Raw genomic sequence first — 15134 nt, 5'->3', positions numbered from 1 at the left:
CTTTTTTTTCTGTTTTGTTTTCATGGTTTAAATGGAATGGAAACTTTGGGGAGTAGAGTGGAATAAAAAATAGTAATGACCAAAAATGTCTTGAAATCTAAGGGCTGGTGTGCCTATGGGATCCCCAATAAATAGCACCCCTAATTTCACACTGGATTCTAGAGAAAACTGAAAGTTAGTTATCATTTTCATTGTTTTGGGGGGCCAATTGGAAAATTAACTTGGTGGGAGAACCAAATGGGCCTTTCAGCTGAACTCCAAAAAGAGCCATCTTCTCTTCAAACTACAAGGGATGGGCAGGCTTTCCCACATCTTTAACTCTATGGGGTAATTTGGACTATTGGCCACTTGGTGCTGTAGGGAATCCATGACAAGAGGAGTTAAGGAGTTAAGAGGCCCTGGGTCTGGCCATGGCTTGATCATAACTAGATGGCATACCTTAATGCTCTATCTCAGCACTGCTATCTGTGCCATGGGTAGTGGAACAGAATAAATGTACATAATAGTAAAGTCAATATACAAACATGACCCATGTCAGTGCTTCTTCTACCAGTTATTTATGGAATACCGTCTAGGTATCATGAAGTGTGCTAGGCTCTGGAGAGAGGCGATGGGTTCTGGGACCTGAGGACTGTTTGGTGTGCTGCTTAATGTAATGTGTGACCTGGGTGCATTATTGAAAATCTCTAATCCTCAAACTCTGTTCTTCAAACATGGACTCTAGCTTATGGGGAATGGTGCGAAGATGAAATTAGATGACGTGTGTGAAAGGTTTATCACAGTGCCTGGAAGAAATCTCATGCTATGTAAATGTTAGTTAATTCTAGTTTTGGCAGCATGCAGGAACTGAATCTTTATGGCAGAAAAGGACTTCTAAGTGGGGCCAAAAAATGAAAAGAAGGGTAATTCAGCCTAGAGAGGGCCTATTGAAGGCTGCTCCTTGCTCTGCCACAAAACTTCACTGTTCTCAGCCAGGCATCATTGGATGCCCATTACAGGGATAAGATATCTGTCTTCAGTTGCTTGCTCTGCTCCTTGGATACCTTACGCAGGAGTGAGGCACTAAAAATAATATTAGTTATAGAGGTCTTTATGGAATAACAGGTTATAGGGACACAGAAACAATGAATTTTTTATTAGGAAAATAAAATATAAAAATGTAAGAGAAAGAATTATGTCTTTTTTTGTTGTTGTTGTTTGTATTTTAAAGAGGAGACATTGTAGTATGATGGTAAGATATAATGTTTCAAGCATTAACTTTTAAACCCATAATTTATTTCAGGACAGTAATTATCACATTGCTGAACACCCTTTTCAGGGACCTCTTCACTTCCTTGTTCCTTAAGGAATAGATTAATGAGTTCAGCATGGGTGAGACCAGATTATTTAGTATTTGCACCATGGCATCAAGCAAGGGGTTGGGTGTGGGCTGCAGGTAGATGATGATTACAGGTCCGTAGGCACAGAGTATGGTGGTGAGGTGGGCACTGCAGGTGGAGAAAGCTTTCTGCCGACCCTCTGCTGAACGGATTCTCAAAATGGCAATCCCAATGCCAGTGTAGAAGACACAAATACTGAGCAACAGCATTAAAGCCAAAAGGCTAACATTCGTGGAACCCACCTTCTGGGCCAGTGAACTGTCAGTACAAGCCGGGGTAAGACAGCAGGAATGTCACAGAAGTAGTAGTTCACGTTATTGGGGCCACAGTAAGTTAACTGGAAGGTAAAGGAGGTCAGCGTGGTGGCGTGAAGACAACCCAGCAGCCAGGGCCCTATGACCAAGCCCACACAGACTCTGGGTTTCATGATGAGCGTGTACCTCAGTGGGTGACAGATGGCAACAAAGCGATCACAAGCCATCACAGAATAGAGGCAGCCTTCGGTGGAACCGAGAAAATGATGGAAGAAGAGCTGTGCAGCACATCCCTTATAAGAGATGGCTCGGCTCTGGCCAGAGAGGTAGAATAGCATCTTGGGACAGGTGACAGAGGGGAACAACATGTCAGAAATGGATAGGATTCCCAGGAAGAAATCTGTGGAGGGTGGAAGAGGAGTAAGTGGCTATGAGGATGAGGGAGTTGCCCAACAGGGTGAAGAAGTAGATGAATGAGAAGATGACAAAGAGCACAGTCTCCAGTCCCTCTGCCTGAGGTATTCCCAGCAGGATGAACTCCTTCAGCTCTGTGTGATTCCTCATGTTCTTAAAGGGTGATGATGATGACGTTCTACCAAAGGGGCTGGTAAAGGGAATTTTCCCTTCATATCTGGAGGATTACCTTGAGTAATATTCTTGGATATGAAGCACAATGAAATATTTACAAAGTGAAATACTGGATTGGCCAAGAGAACAAAAATATCAATACCGAACAGGTAAATATAATCTAATTAATGTCAACAACCAATTATACAACTAAATGCCCTAAAATAGACCAACCTGGCAGCCTGATCCACGGGATTCCTTTTCAGAGCACTTCTACAGTTACACATGTGCAGTGGAACTAGAATATTGTTATTCTGCAGCTTTCTCTGCATGTTTTCATGGTGTTGGTGACACACCAGGTGAAACACAAGTCACGTTTCTGTTGGTTCCAAAACAGTATGGGCACTATTTTCTTTCATAAAAACTGAAATCAAAGAAAAGTAATAAGAAATATGTAATGAATATACCATCTCAGACTGGGATTTTCTTCAGTGTGATTGTTTTCTCTTTTGAATTTGTTGTTTTATTTAATCTTACACCTCCAACCTCCTTCTTCACTATTTCTAGAGCTCTATCTGTGCATGTTTTTAGGTATCAGTGATACACATGGAACTGAGAATGATAATTAAAATAGTAAGTTAGGGTTGCACACAGAACAGAAGTGGATACAGCTCTCCTTGAAGACTCCAATATTCAAATCAAACTCAAACATTTGTCTAGGAAAGGGCCAACATGGCATATGAGAAACAACTTGTTTTAGAGGTTTAAAGTCCCAAGTTTTAGTGGTTTGATTCTGGGCAGGTACCTTTTATTCTCACCTGTACAGTAGCAGAAAGCATTTCCTGCTCCAGGAGCCTCAGCCCTAATTAGTTAAAATTAATCATTCCAACTAGGACACCTTTGAGAATAGTCAGGGGACATTATTATAATCAAGACAGGACAACCGGCATAAAACTACCAAGTTCTTGGCAAGCCACTCAGTAATCTCCTTAGGTATATGCCCCTCATTTGTGTCCCACAGTCTGTACTTGGCCATCCACTACTATAGTTATAGTCCTTGAAAATGTGGGATGTACTTATAATTGTGATTCATAAATAGTGAGTACCCAATAAATGTTTGTTTTAGATCAACCAAGATAATATTTACCTCAGAATTGCTGTAAAGATTAAATATGATGTTTGTGAAAGATGTTGAGACATAATAGGATTCTTTATAATGGTTCATTATTATAATATCTGCTGTAGGGAGCTACATGCTCAGGAATTTGGCAAGTTAAAGGTATGGAGATGATAGTTGATGTTTTAAGCCTGAATGAAATCACTAGGAGAAAGAGGGCAAAGTAAGGACAAAGGACTGAAGGAAATATCTTCAGAAATGCGTTTTAGAAAATGGTGAAAGAGAATAAGAAGAGAACAAGGAAAATGATTTGTCATATCTACTCCTCACAAAGATTATTATTTTCTCCATGTTATAGTAATATATTCTTTTCCAGGTCAGGGAACATACCCAACAAATTTTTGAATAGTAACAATTTGCAAATGATAGATGCTGAATTAGTGATTAATGAAGGATTGTAAATAAATAAATGAGTGAATTCTGTGTGGTGTTTTACAGAATGAATGCAAGAAAGGACTGACTCTGGAATTGTATAAATGAGAATAAAGTGATTAATTTTGATACCTTCCAACAATATCTGCAACCCATGTCTCCAGAATGAGTGTAAAAAGTAAAAATTGAGAAAGATGGGGATATGTTCTGAGCAAGTATGTGGTCAAAAGGGTTATGACTGACTCCAGGAAAGGAAAAAAAATTTGTTCTACCTCCCCATCCCCCGCCCCCACCTTTTATCTTCAGTTTCTTCTATGGGCTCTCCATTCCAAATGTTTCTCTTCCTTAGACTTGGGTTCTCTCACCAAGGACTACTTCTTTTCATTCATTATGTATGATATGAATGCTACATATCAGACAGCTGCCTTATCTGACTTCCAAGGAATTAGCACAAGTGAACAGTTTTCTGCTTGTAGTTTTGTAAATAGTCTCATATCCCTTTGGAGTCCAATCTATGATGAATCCCTGGAGTCAGGGAGGAAGAGCCCTTGAGCTTAGGGAGCAATTAAATGTCAAATGTTGAGGGAATTTAGGAGTTAGGAAATAGGACTTGGTAGTGAAGATAATCTTTAAAGGCATTGGGAATTAAAGAGCCCATGGCTCCCTCTTGGCCACTCCTCTCCCCTTTTTTTTTCTGCTTTGGGGAATCATGCCATTGACTCTTTTTCTCTACAGATCTCAGAGATTTGTCCTGGTCATTTTTTATTTTATTTCATTTTATTTTTTAGTTTCTACCTATACTCTTATCTCTTATGATTGTGGAAGAAATTATAACCTAATGAAGAGAGTACCCACCTTGGAGCCAGAAGGTTCTGGGTGTGAAGAAAAAGCCTGTTTCTCATTAGCATATGTCATTGACAAAGGTCAGTGATCCTTTCTGAGACTTAATGTTTTAATTTGCAAAGGGAGAAATTATTGTATTTCATAGGGTGATTTTGAGAATTAAATGAGATAATGCTTATAAACCTGGTGTATATTGTGTCCAGTGATTTTTATGACTTCTTGAGACTGGATGTAACTTAATTTTCCATGTTGTGTTAGAATATCTCCCTTCTTTTTTTTTAATTTTCCTTTACTCTTTTTCTCCTTCCCTTCCCAATTTAAGATGAGTTTTTATTTGCATGGAAGAAATAAATAATTTGTTAGTAATTACAGAGAAGGAGATAGTGATTAACATGTCAGAATGTGAGCCCACATTTGATACTGCCTCTGATTTTTCCTCATGTAGCAATGCACTAGGGGTGTGAGTTGCCATATTGGAAGGCAAGTTAATCGTTGATAATGGTTCTGATTTTTCAAATAACCCAGAAAAGTAGATGTTTATATAAAGAGTCTCAAAATTTAAATGTTCCAAATAACTTAGTAAAAAAAGTGACTCTGTTATTCATATCCTACCTGTGGAGTGTCACGTTTGAAATTCCCTCGTTCATTTATCCTTTTTCTCTCCTTAGAAGTCCATTCGGCTGTTCCATCCTCATCTCTTATCATCGGCTATTCTCACGGTCATACCTTGACATTTGCTGAAGTCTTTGTTAGCAAGAGAACATTCTTCCTCAGACCCAAGCCTCCCTCCAATTTTGGGTGATGTTAAAATTGTCACTGATGAGCCATTCATCACCCTAGCCTTAAGTCTCTAACTCTAGTCCCCTTACCTCCACTTTATTTCAGTATCCCAACCTAGGGCCATTCCCTGGATCCTGTCCTACCCTTTTCTGCCCCACTTCTGAAATATCAAAAATGAGATATGTCACTCTATTCTGCCACTAGACTTTCTTTTCTACCTCACTGAATGGAAAAATTCAAAGCAAGGACAAGAATTACTTTTTATGGTTTTTATTTGCATAGCTTTTTTGATTTTCAGGATATTTAATTCTTTTTTTCCAGAGGCTTTCTGATTACAAGGTGAACACCCTTTTTTGGTGATGTGTGTCTGTGCAGTTATATATACTTTTGCAATTCTAAGGTGGAGGAGTGCCCTAGAAACGTCTTTCATGTGGTCTGAGATGAGGAAGTGGGCAGGAGTAGAATGTCTCTTCCCCTATGGTATAATGCAAAGGGCATAATATTAGGAATCAGAGTTCTGCCAGTGGCTCCACAATGCTACTTTGCATGGCTCTGAAATGTCATTTTGCCCATATGGCTTTGGTGGCCAACACTTACAAAATGAAGAGGTTGGACAAGGTCATCTTTAAGAATCTTTAAGGATTCTTTCACATCTAAAAATTGGGCACCCTTCTAGGTCCTCTTATTTAGAAGGTGCTGGTCACGGTTTGGAATAGCATAAAAAGCATCCAGGGATCTCCTAATTTCTGATTTGGGGGGGGGGGGGGCAATGACTTCCAGATCCAGGACGGCTCGATTTTCAATCTTGCCCTGGAAACCGGCATCGGAATCAAGGTGAAATGCCCCATAACGGCCAGAAGATGGCACTGTTAAGACAGCGACAACCTAGATTCCTCTGCACTGAGGAGAAGTGGTAATAAAGATCCTGCAAGGGATAGGATAAAATGATCAGAACTGTGTGAGACAGGACTGGGACGCTCGTGGTTTTCAGATGACACTACCGTGTGTGAACGTCTTTTGAGAGAAACAGCATCAAATAGCGAGTCGATCACTGTCATTCCTACACGTTGGTGGCGCTACATGCACTGCCCTGTGTATGCCACAGCAGAGAGACTGGATACAAGACGTAACTTAGGAAGAGAGAAAGTGTTGATGGAATATGCTTGCAAAGATCACTCGACCCTGCGTTACGTTTTCAGCACACGTCCTCCTTATTCCCTGACTCTCAGCTACTAGAGAAGGGAATTCGACATTTTCTTCATCCTGCAAAGGGGCTTGATCAAGCAGCCCCAGACATTAATTTTAGCCCAGGAAATTGTGTGACGATAACTTGTTATAAGTTTTAGTTTCATTAAAAGGAAACAGAATAAAGGGAATTTCCTAGCTACAAGATATTTTGACTATTCTTTGATACGTTTTAGAAAATTTACACTAATTCTAACTGAAATTTTATGATAGGGAAAGAAAGAGGGAAGCACCTGTTCTTTTGTCTTATTTAGCTCCAGAAGTAGAAACTAAGTTACCTCTAGTTTTTCTTTCTTTTGGTTTCCCTTAACCTTACCTGTATGTTTTCCTAAAACATCCCTAATATATATCCGTCCCTTCATTCTCCGTTCTTCAAAATGCTGAATAAACATGGACGTGATAGAGGTAAGAAAGAATCTAATTTTGTTCCCTCCCATTTTAATTCCTGGTTACAAATAAAAACAGACTGTTGTATTCCTCAGAGTCCATTGGTTAAAAATTGTCTGCCCTTGTTGTTTCCTGTATTTAAAGTTTTAAAATTCTCTTTTTCCTAACTTGTTAATTTCCAGAGCTTAGCCTTGGAAAGTTTGCCTCTGTTATTAGCTAATAACTTCTAAGAGAAAATGTTGACAATTATCAACTTTTAATGTTTTCTATCTTTGCTACATTTTGGGTGATTTTCCCATTTAAACATTCTGGTTCAGTAATCAGTTCTCTTTAGTCTACTATTCAGTTACCTATCATGTATTGTGTTTTCTAATTCAATAACTTTATTTTTATAAGATTTCTATTTATAAAGTTTACTTGCCCCTTTTTCAGGGTTTCCTGTGCCTGTTTTATAGTGCTTATAATGCTGTTTTCTCTTTTATCTCCTCTTTTATACTTTTATTCTAAATTATTTTAGATGCTGTATTATTTCTATTTCCTAAGTGTAAGTTCTGATTCTTTAGTTTGTTGCATGTCTTTTTGGAATGTTGGTTTCCTTGAATATTTGATGATAACTTCTGTAAAGTTCTCAGTCCTGTGTCCTTCCTGGCAGGATGATCATTTGGAAGCACTAACCCTGACCTTGGGAGGTGTGACTCTGGCCTAGAGCTTGCTTGGTTTGCACAGCTCAAGCCTCAGCCTCATTGGCCAAGGCAGCTCTGGGCTCCAACCACTAATGGATGCAGTGGATGTTATGACTCTGAGTCTTTTCTGTTTCTTGTGCATGGAGAATTATTTTTCTTGTTTTCATTTGTGTCACATATTTATTATATTTTTCTATAATTTCTCTGTTTGAAAAACAAGATCAAGGTTTCAGTACGTGCTTTATCTTTCTTCTAGATTCAGAAGACAAAATTGAATATTTTTTCTACATAGTAACTTCATATGGTTTTGATACTTCTGCTTTTCCCCACACCCTGTGAAGACCAGTGGTAAAACCCGATATTAAAAAGATGTGTTTAACTGACTTGAAGAGCATAATCGCACTGCGAAACTTGTGTCTTTTTCACTTTTTCTGTCTAAAGAGCTTAAAACCTAGGTGGGAACAAGTGAAATGGGAGAGCTGGAAATAAAACTAGATCGCAGGCTGATTCTTCAGGGTTTTGAAAGAATTAAAAAGTGGAATAAAGCAAACAATGTCAGGATCAAGCAGTGGACACCAACCGTCCTAACGAGCAGGAGGCCGTGGTTGGAAATCTCAGACCTGTGCTCCACCACACGGCTGCTCAATAATCTGATGTGTGTTTTAAAGAGATCAGAGGAAATTGACTCACATTTCAATCCAATGTTCAAGATTTGATGAGAGATCTCATTTTCCATCTTGTTATTACTTAACTCTGAGGACATTTAGTGCCCCTCATGTCAGTTATGATTAGATAAGTTTTCATTTCTGACCATCTTTGGTTGTGTTATAGTACTTTCAGTTTGTCCCTATATCGATTTTGCTACAATAATGAAGAGTGTGTTGGTAATTTGCTACTGTTGACCCTCACTGTCATTAATGATATCTGATTTCTTTATCCTTCCTTCAGAGGAGGCAACCTGTTTCCACTGAGAAACTCTACTGACAGTCTTTCATTGGGATGAAGGAAGAGAGAGAGAGAATTAAGGACATAGAAAGTCTAATCTTGAAGTTCTTTCACTATGCAGTAGCTGTGTGTTCCTTAGGCCACAGCATTAAACCAAAGCATTAAACTTCCCTCTCACCCTTTCGAGTTGTCTTCCTCAGGTATATACTGGGAAAGGGAAGGATGTATCTAATTTCCAGTTGCTGCTGAGCTCTGCCCTGGCCCTGGAACTCCTGGACACGGTCCCCTAGAGAAGCTGTTTCTCTTTCCACATGGGTATCAAGGGGTGAGCGTGAGCTACTGCCAGTGGAGCTCTAAGGACTTCACAGTCTGATAAACACCATTAATTCAGTACCAGGGTTACTGAGCTTAAAACATGACACAGAATAGGAAGCCAAGAATCAATAGCACATGCATCCCTGGTGAGACTCCCAGACCCCACCCTGCCTGGGCCGTGCGTGGTTGTAGGAAGTGAGGCAGGATGGGTGAGGAGACCTCAGCACTGAGCAACTGGCATCCTTTGCTCATCACATAGATCCTTTGTGGGTATGTGACTAGTTCCCAACTTTAGTGCAACTGGATCACATTAATTATATATCATCCAATAAGCAATCTCAACAACTAGATATGGTTGCTCTGAGAATCCTTGTAATATTGCACAGAATTATTCTCAGAAATAGGTCTTGTTTATCACCAATTCAGTAAATTCTTTGGGTACCAAGTGGATTCCTTTTGGACAACCCTGGAGGGTAATTAACCCAATTATTAAACTCCTTTCTTACGATGTAACAGGACACACTTCCCTTTCCTGTTTTTTTTTTTCTTTATTCTTTACAATATCACTCCCTAGACTGTGAAGGTAAACCAGACATTTGAATGAGTGGGATAAGGAGATTTATAATGTAAGATGGGCATTGTTCCGGTTTGCTAATGCTGATATTATGCAAAATACCAGAAATGATTGGCTTTTATAAAGGGGGTTTATTTGGCTACAGAGTTACAGGCCTTGAAAATGTCCAAACAAAGGCATCAGCAGTAGGGTATACCTTCACTGGAGAAAGGCCATTGGCGTCTGAAAAACCTCTGTTAGCATGGAAGGCACGTGGCCGGTGTCTTCTTCCTTTGCTCCTAGGCTGTGTTTCAAAACAGCCGTTTCAAAAATGTCTCTCTTAGCTGCAGCAGCGAGCTCCTTCTGAGCTCTTATGTAGAACTCCAGTGATTAAATCAAAGACCATCTGAATGGGCAGGGCCACAGTTCCATGGAAACATTCAGTCAAAAGTTTCCAACCAAATCAACACTAATATGTCTGCCCCCCAAGATTGCATTTAAAGAACATGGCATTTTGGGGGAAATAATACGTCCAAACCAGCACAGGTACTTCTTATAAAATGTGTTTCCATGTTACTTTCTTCATAGAAATATACCCAAGGTGTTAAACCCTTTGAAGAAGAGTCTCCTCCTTTTGGATGTTTCCAGTTCTTAATCTTGCTTCAGTCCCTTCAGGCTCACATTTTTTTTCTGAAAATTATTCTTTTCTGTCATATAACTAATAATCACATTTCTAGAAAGCACAGTTCCTTGAAGCTGTTAAGAATATTCACATTTCTTCCAGAAAGTACTGAGCCTTCTGACTTATTTTCATGAATGAATTTGTTTCTTTGAATATTTTATTTGGAACTAGTTTCACACTTTTGTTTCTCAGGCTACAGATTTGGGAGCACAGTAACATATCCATGTGATTTTCAGTATCCCAGTCATAGACTCAAGGAAGGGGTTGGGTTTGGGCTTCTGTCCACGGCCACAAAGAATTGCAATGTGGGGGGCAAAGCAGGAGGAGGAAGCTCCAAGCATTTCCTCTGCTGCTGAGAATTTGGGGTATGTCACTTCCTTTGAAAACATAAGGAATGGGAGTGTTTCAAGAACGAAAAATAATGTATGGGGTGTGAAGTTCAAAGGAACAAACAATAACCCTCAAAATAACCTTTCCAAAGAGAGTACATAATTACAAAGATAACAACATAAAATAAAGTACCATCTCCAAACCTTAGTGATTTACAGCAAGATAAATTGAGACTTCACTCATTATAGAGGGGAGTCAAGACTGGAGTCCACAACTGTGAAAGAACATAACAGAAGTTTGAAATAAATGCCTTTTAGGTCCAAGAAGTAGAAAAGCCATACAAGGTACTCTTAACTGATATTTTGCATCAACAGGTCATTCTTCTTTACAATAGCTGTCTCTAAACTGAGGATTCCAATTTCAGGTAATCCTCATTAGCACTTTCCCTAAGGGGAAACTCTGAATAGAGTTTAAAGGTTTTTGTTTTGTTTTGTTTTGTTTTCAAATTGGTTTAACCTTATAAACCTTCAAACAACCAACAAGTAGCACTCTTCCTTGTTCTCCCTCCCTCCCTTTACCAGCCTGAAGGAGTAGTCAGTCCTTGTTCATTAGTTTCTGCCTTCCAGCATCGCTCTGCTTTCTGTGCTTATCAGTTTTCGCTAGATCAGTTTTCTTTAGATCAGAAGACAAATACTCATACTCAGGGGAAGACAAGAGGCTCATTTCTTCCTACTTCTAAATTCATCTCATTACATAGGAGCAGCAGAGATGTTGGAGGACAAGAGCACTGCTGCAGATAAAACATGTTAGGGCCAGTAAGGCTCATTATTTGGATCCACAAAACAGAAAAAGTCCCTCACAAAATACCTCATGCAGGTTTTGATAGATATCCCATCTTCTAATTATTCTGCTTTAAAAGAAAGAAATCTCTTCAAGTATAACAGAATTTAAAAAACTGGGTCTGCCCTTGGAGATTTTGTTTTCTGTATAGTTACAGTCCTCATTATGAAAAGATTGATTATTTCTTATTTTAGGAGTTTGGTAGTAATAAGACATTTAATTTTGGGTGAACCCTGGTGATTTCCTGTTGTTGTCAGAACTATTTAATAGGCATATGATAGCCATGATTGTTCTGTATGATCCCATTTTGTCTGCAGCCAAATTTTAAGTTGCTTTGTATTCTGAAAGTGCACAGATTTCCAAGTGAATTATCTGTTGAATGTGCATTATGTGTAGGCATTGTGCTGAAGATGTACAGTCCCCTCAAGTTTCTTCCAACCTAGCTGGGAAGGAGAGGAAACTGAATAAGTAATTAAAAATTACTGTATTAGCTCCATGAGCCAGCACATGATAGGTGCTTACTAAATATTATCAAATCCTGCTGATACTCACAGGAGGGAGGTGTTATTTTTCAGAATGAATCCCAGGAAGTAATGGGCCCAACACGAAACTGAGAGTAAGTAGTGTTTCTGGGAATTCAAGTCAGGTCTGAATTTCTCACACTCTCCAAAATACACTGCTGAAGGACACCCATCACTGACAATATAAACAAGCTAGAGAGACACAGAGGAGAAATCAGCTTCTCCGGGTTTGAAATTAGGGAGGAGATACAATTTGAGAGGAGTTCTAGATCAAATAATTTAGCAGTGGCTTATCAAACATTCCTGGATCCACAGTACAGTGTGTAAGAGACCAGAACTCAGTTTCCCACATTTGGAGATAACAGCATGAGGAGAGAGGGCCTTGGAATAGAAGGGCCTTCTAGGATATGTGATGAAGTTTGTACTTCACACTGGAGGCAACATAGTTAGATGGAGTTCTAAAAAATGAAATAGGAATAAGTGTGGGCAGAAGGCTAGAATCAAGAAGATTAGTGGCAGAGATTCCATTTAGAGATCTGTAAGGTTGTATTTAGGGTATGAAATGAGAGGGTGGTAATTTAGAGGGAGAATGGATGATATTTAGAAAAAAAATTGTTAAGAAATAGAGTAGGTGAGACTCAGTGGATGAACTGCTAAGTGGGGGTGTGAGAAAGTCAAGGTGTGCCCTCGGTTTCTGTCTGGGGCATCCTGACCTGATGTGCTGCTAGGAGAGGAGGGAGGTGCTGATCTCTCTTGGGCAGTGTCTTCAGTCATTTAAGGTGACTCCAATGACTGATGGAGAATTACTCTCTCTGTTGTGTGTTCACTATAAAACTAAGCTTGACATGCACTTGGAGAGTATGGTGTGTGTTTGCGTACTCATATTAGGCTGAGGTTAGGAAGCATTTTCAGTGAAGTTATTGAATCATATTTCATAAATCCTTCCATTTACCTGTAAGTAAATTGCCTGTGTGAAGTATCATAACATCAAGGAGAGTGTAATGGAATAATGTATACTGAAGAAGACGAATTGATCACCATTCTACCCATTTGTTCATCTCAGAGTACTAAAAATTGAAGGATAAACATAAGGCTTCAACTGTGGATCAAAATATGATATTGATTTTTATTACTGATAAAGCTGGATTAGGAATGCAAGAGAATATCCTATTTCTCTCCTTCTATAACTGTGAAACCAGCAGCACCTGGATTTGCTTCCCCTTCAGCTGGGAGGAGAGGGCAAGATGGGCTTCACTCAGCTCATTGCCAGGCAACCCAGAGAGGGCTGCTGGGTCACCCATCTGGCAACCCTGCTCATCTTTCTTCATAGCAGAAAGTAATAGATTCAGTTTCAAGGTCACAAAGCAACCTCAGTCAAAAATGCATTTTGTAATCTATTCTCATCATGAATTACGTGTGGCCTCGGTATTCAGTATAGCTCAACAGAAGAAGCTACAAAATGAGCAGTCACAACGGTGTTAAAACATGTCAAATACTGTAATGCCAACAAAATGAAACTGGACTTGAATATCAACTCTGAACATGAATCTTTCTTATTAAATTTTCAGAAAGATAATACAATGCAAATATGACATACCCTCATGTATATTATAGTTGCAAGAAATGAGGAGTCCAAAATTCCACTCTCCAGAATTTCATATTTCTCTTATTCTAAAGCTGAGGTACATTATTCAGGGTCATCATTCCTTCATTTGCATCTGAATTCTGGGCTCTTTCCTGAGAGAATGGGGTGAGGTTTCTCTGTTACCTCCGAACTTGAATTACTCCAACATGGAGGCTCTTAATTTCTACATTTTAAGTGGAAATGCAATTTTCACAGTACCAGCAAAATACCTAAAAAATTAATAATGAAAGCACATCCCTAGCCATCTAGCAAATCCCCAGCCAAAGACTCTTCCTAAGACCCAATACATGATACAATTTCACACCAACTGTAGTTGCAGCCAAACACCATGTGAACCTACTGGTTTTTGGAGGTAGGAGGGTAGACAGAAAACCTGGGAGAAAGGAGAAATCTTTATGTCAGCCCTATCCGGATGCCAGTCATTCAGGTTGCCTGGAGCCCATAAACTATGAATGTGAAGGAAAATTCAACATTGAGAAATATCCCTTGTAGAAGTTTATTATAGTGTCCGGCTGCCATATCCTGGGGGAAAATCTGCTACAGGTACTTCTTCCTCTCTTTGGTAGAGGAATTTCAGATATTCCTGTCTTTTGCAATACTCATATATTTGCAGTGGTGACAATCATAGTCTCCAGGTTTTACTTAAGGCCCCCTTCTTTTAATACACATTTCTTAAAGGTAGGCCCATACTCATTTTATTGAATTCTGTACCCCTAGTGTGTAACCATTGTACATAAGAGATCAATAAATATGTGTTGAATAAAATATGCAATGGATGTTTAATCTATTAATTTCCCTTTTGAACCTTGTGTTTCTGTCACACCAACCGTGAATTAAGAACAGCCTTTCTAACTCCACTTATAATCAGGGTACTCCACATTTGTAACTCTCTAAGTGATGTTTATGTCCTTCCGTGATCCCCAGCCAAAATCTGCACAGAGGTGATTTACCCTATGCTTGATTGCATAACACTGTATCACGCACTACTCAATTTCCACACCCTGCAACTGTTGCCAAACAGTTAGGGTCTGGCATTTAACAGTTTCTTGTCCACTTGATTGAGTTTCAGAAAAAGTTATTTAATATCATGTGCTCAAAGGTGATGAGTTAAGGAAACCTGTGGAGATTTGATATTAAGATGTTCATGGTCCAAGCCACCATGTTTTAGAAGTCTTCCATAGAGTCTGTGTTTAATTGTCCCAGACCATTTGACTTCAGGGTTTCTGGCTAAGTACAGAGCACAGGACAATTTTGTGTTGCAGAAAATATGAAATTCCAAAAGAGCATTGGCTGGTGTGAGAGTGAAGCTTGAGACCAACTGTTGAGTGAGATTGAGGAAATTCTTGTTGTGACTCCCCAAGAATTCTGGGAAACTAATTCCTTTTCTAATTCTGCAGCAGCTAGTCCAGGAATGAAGTCCTACCGGAAGCCATGGGCTGCAGAATCAGAGAGCAATGGTTGAGGAGTTTGTATATGTCAGAGTTTAGCATGCACTCTATCCTTGAATTGTGCTGTGTTCTTGTGCAATGCTGAGATTGACGGAGTAAATCTGGCACAGTCTGAAGCAGTCAGTAGGCGATATATACAGGAATAGCCTATGTGCTATACTAGTCTGG

General features: G+C 39.3%; 1 pseudogene; it reads right to left on the bottom strand.

Moving 5' to 3' along the window:
• Positions 1-1273: 1273 nt before the first annotated feature.
• Positions 1274-2197, bottom strand: LOC119537370 (annotated as a pseudogene).
• Positions 2198-15134: the final 12937 nt, after the last annotated feature.

The sequence above is a fragment of the Choloepus didactylus genome, chromosome 6 (assembly GCF_015220235.1).
Source record: "Choloepus didactylus isolate mChoDid1 chromosome 6, mChoDid1.pri, whole genome shotgun sequence".
Lineage (NCBI taxonomy): Eukaryota > Metazoa > Chordata > Mammalia > Pilosa > Megalonychidae > Choloepus > Choloepus didactylus.
This window is presented reverse-complemented; position numbering and strand designations above follow the sequence as displayed.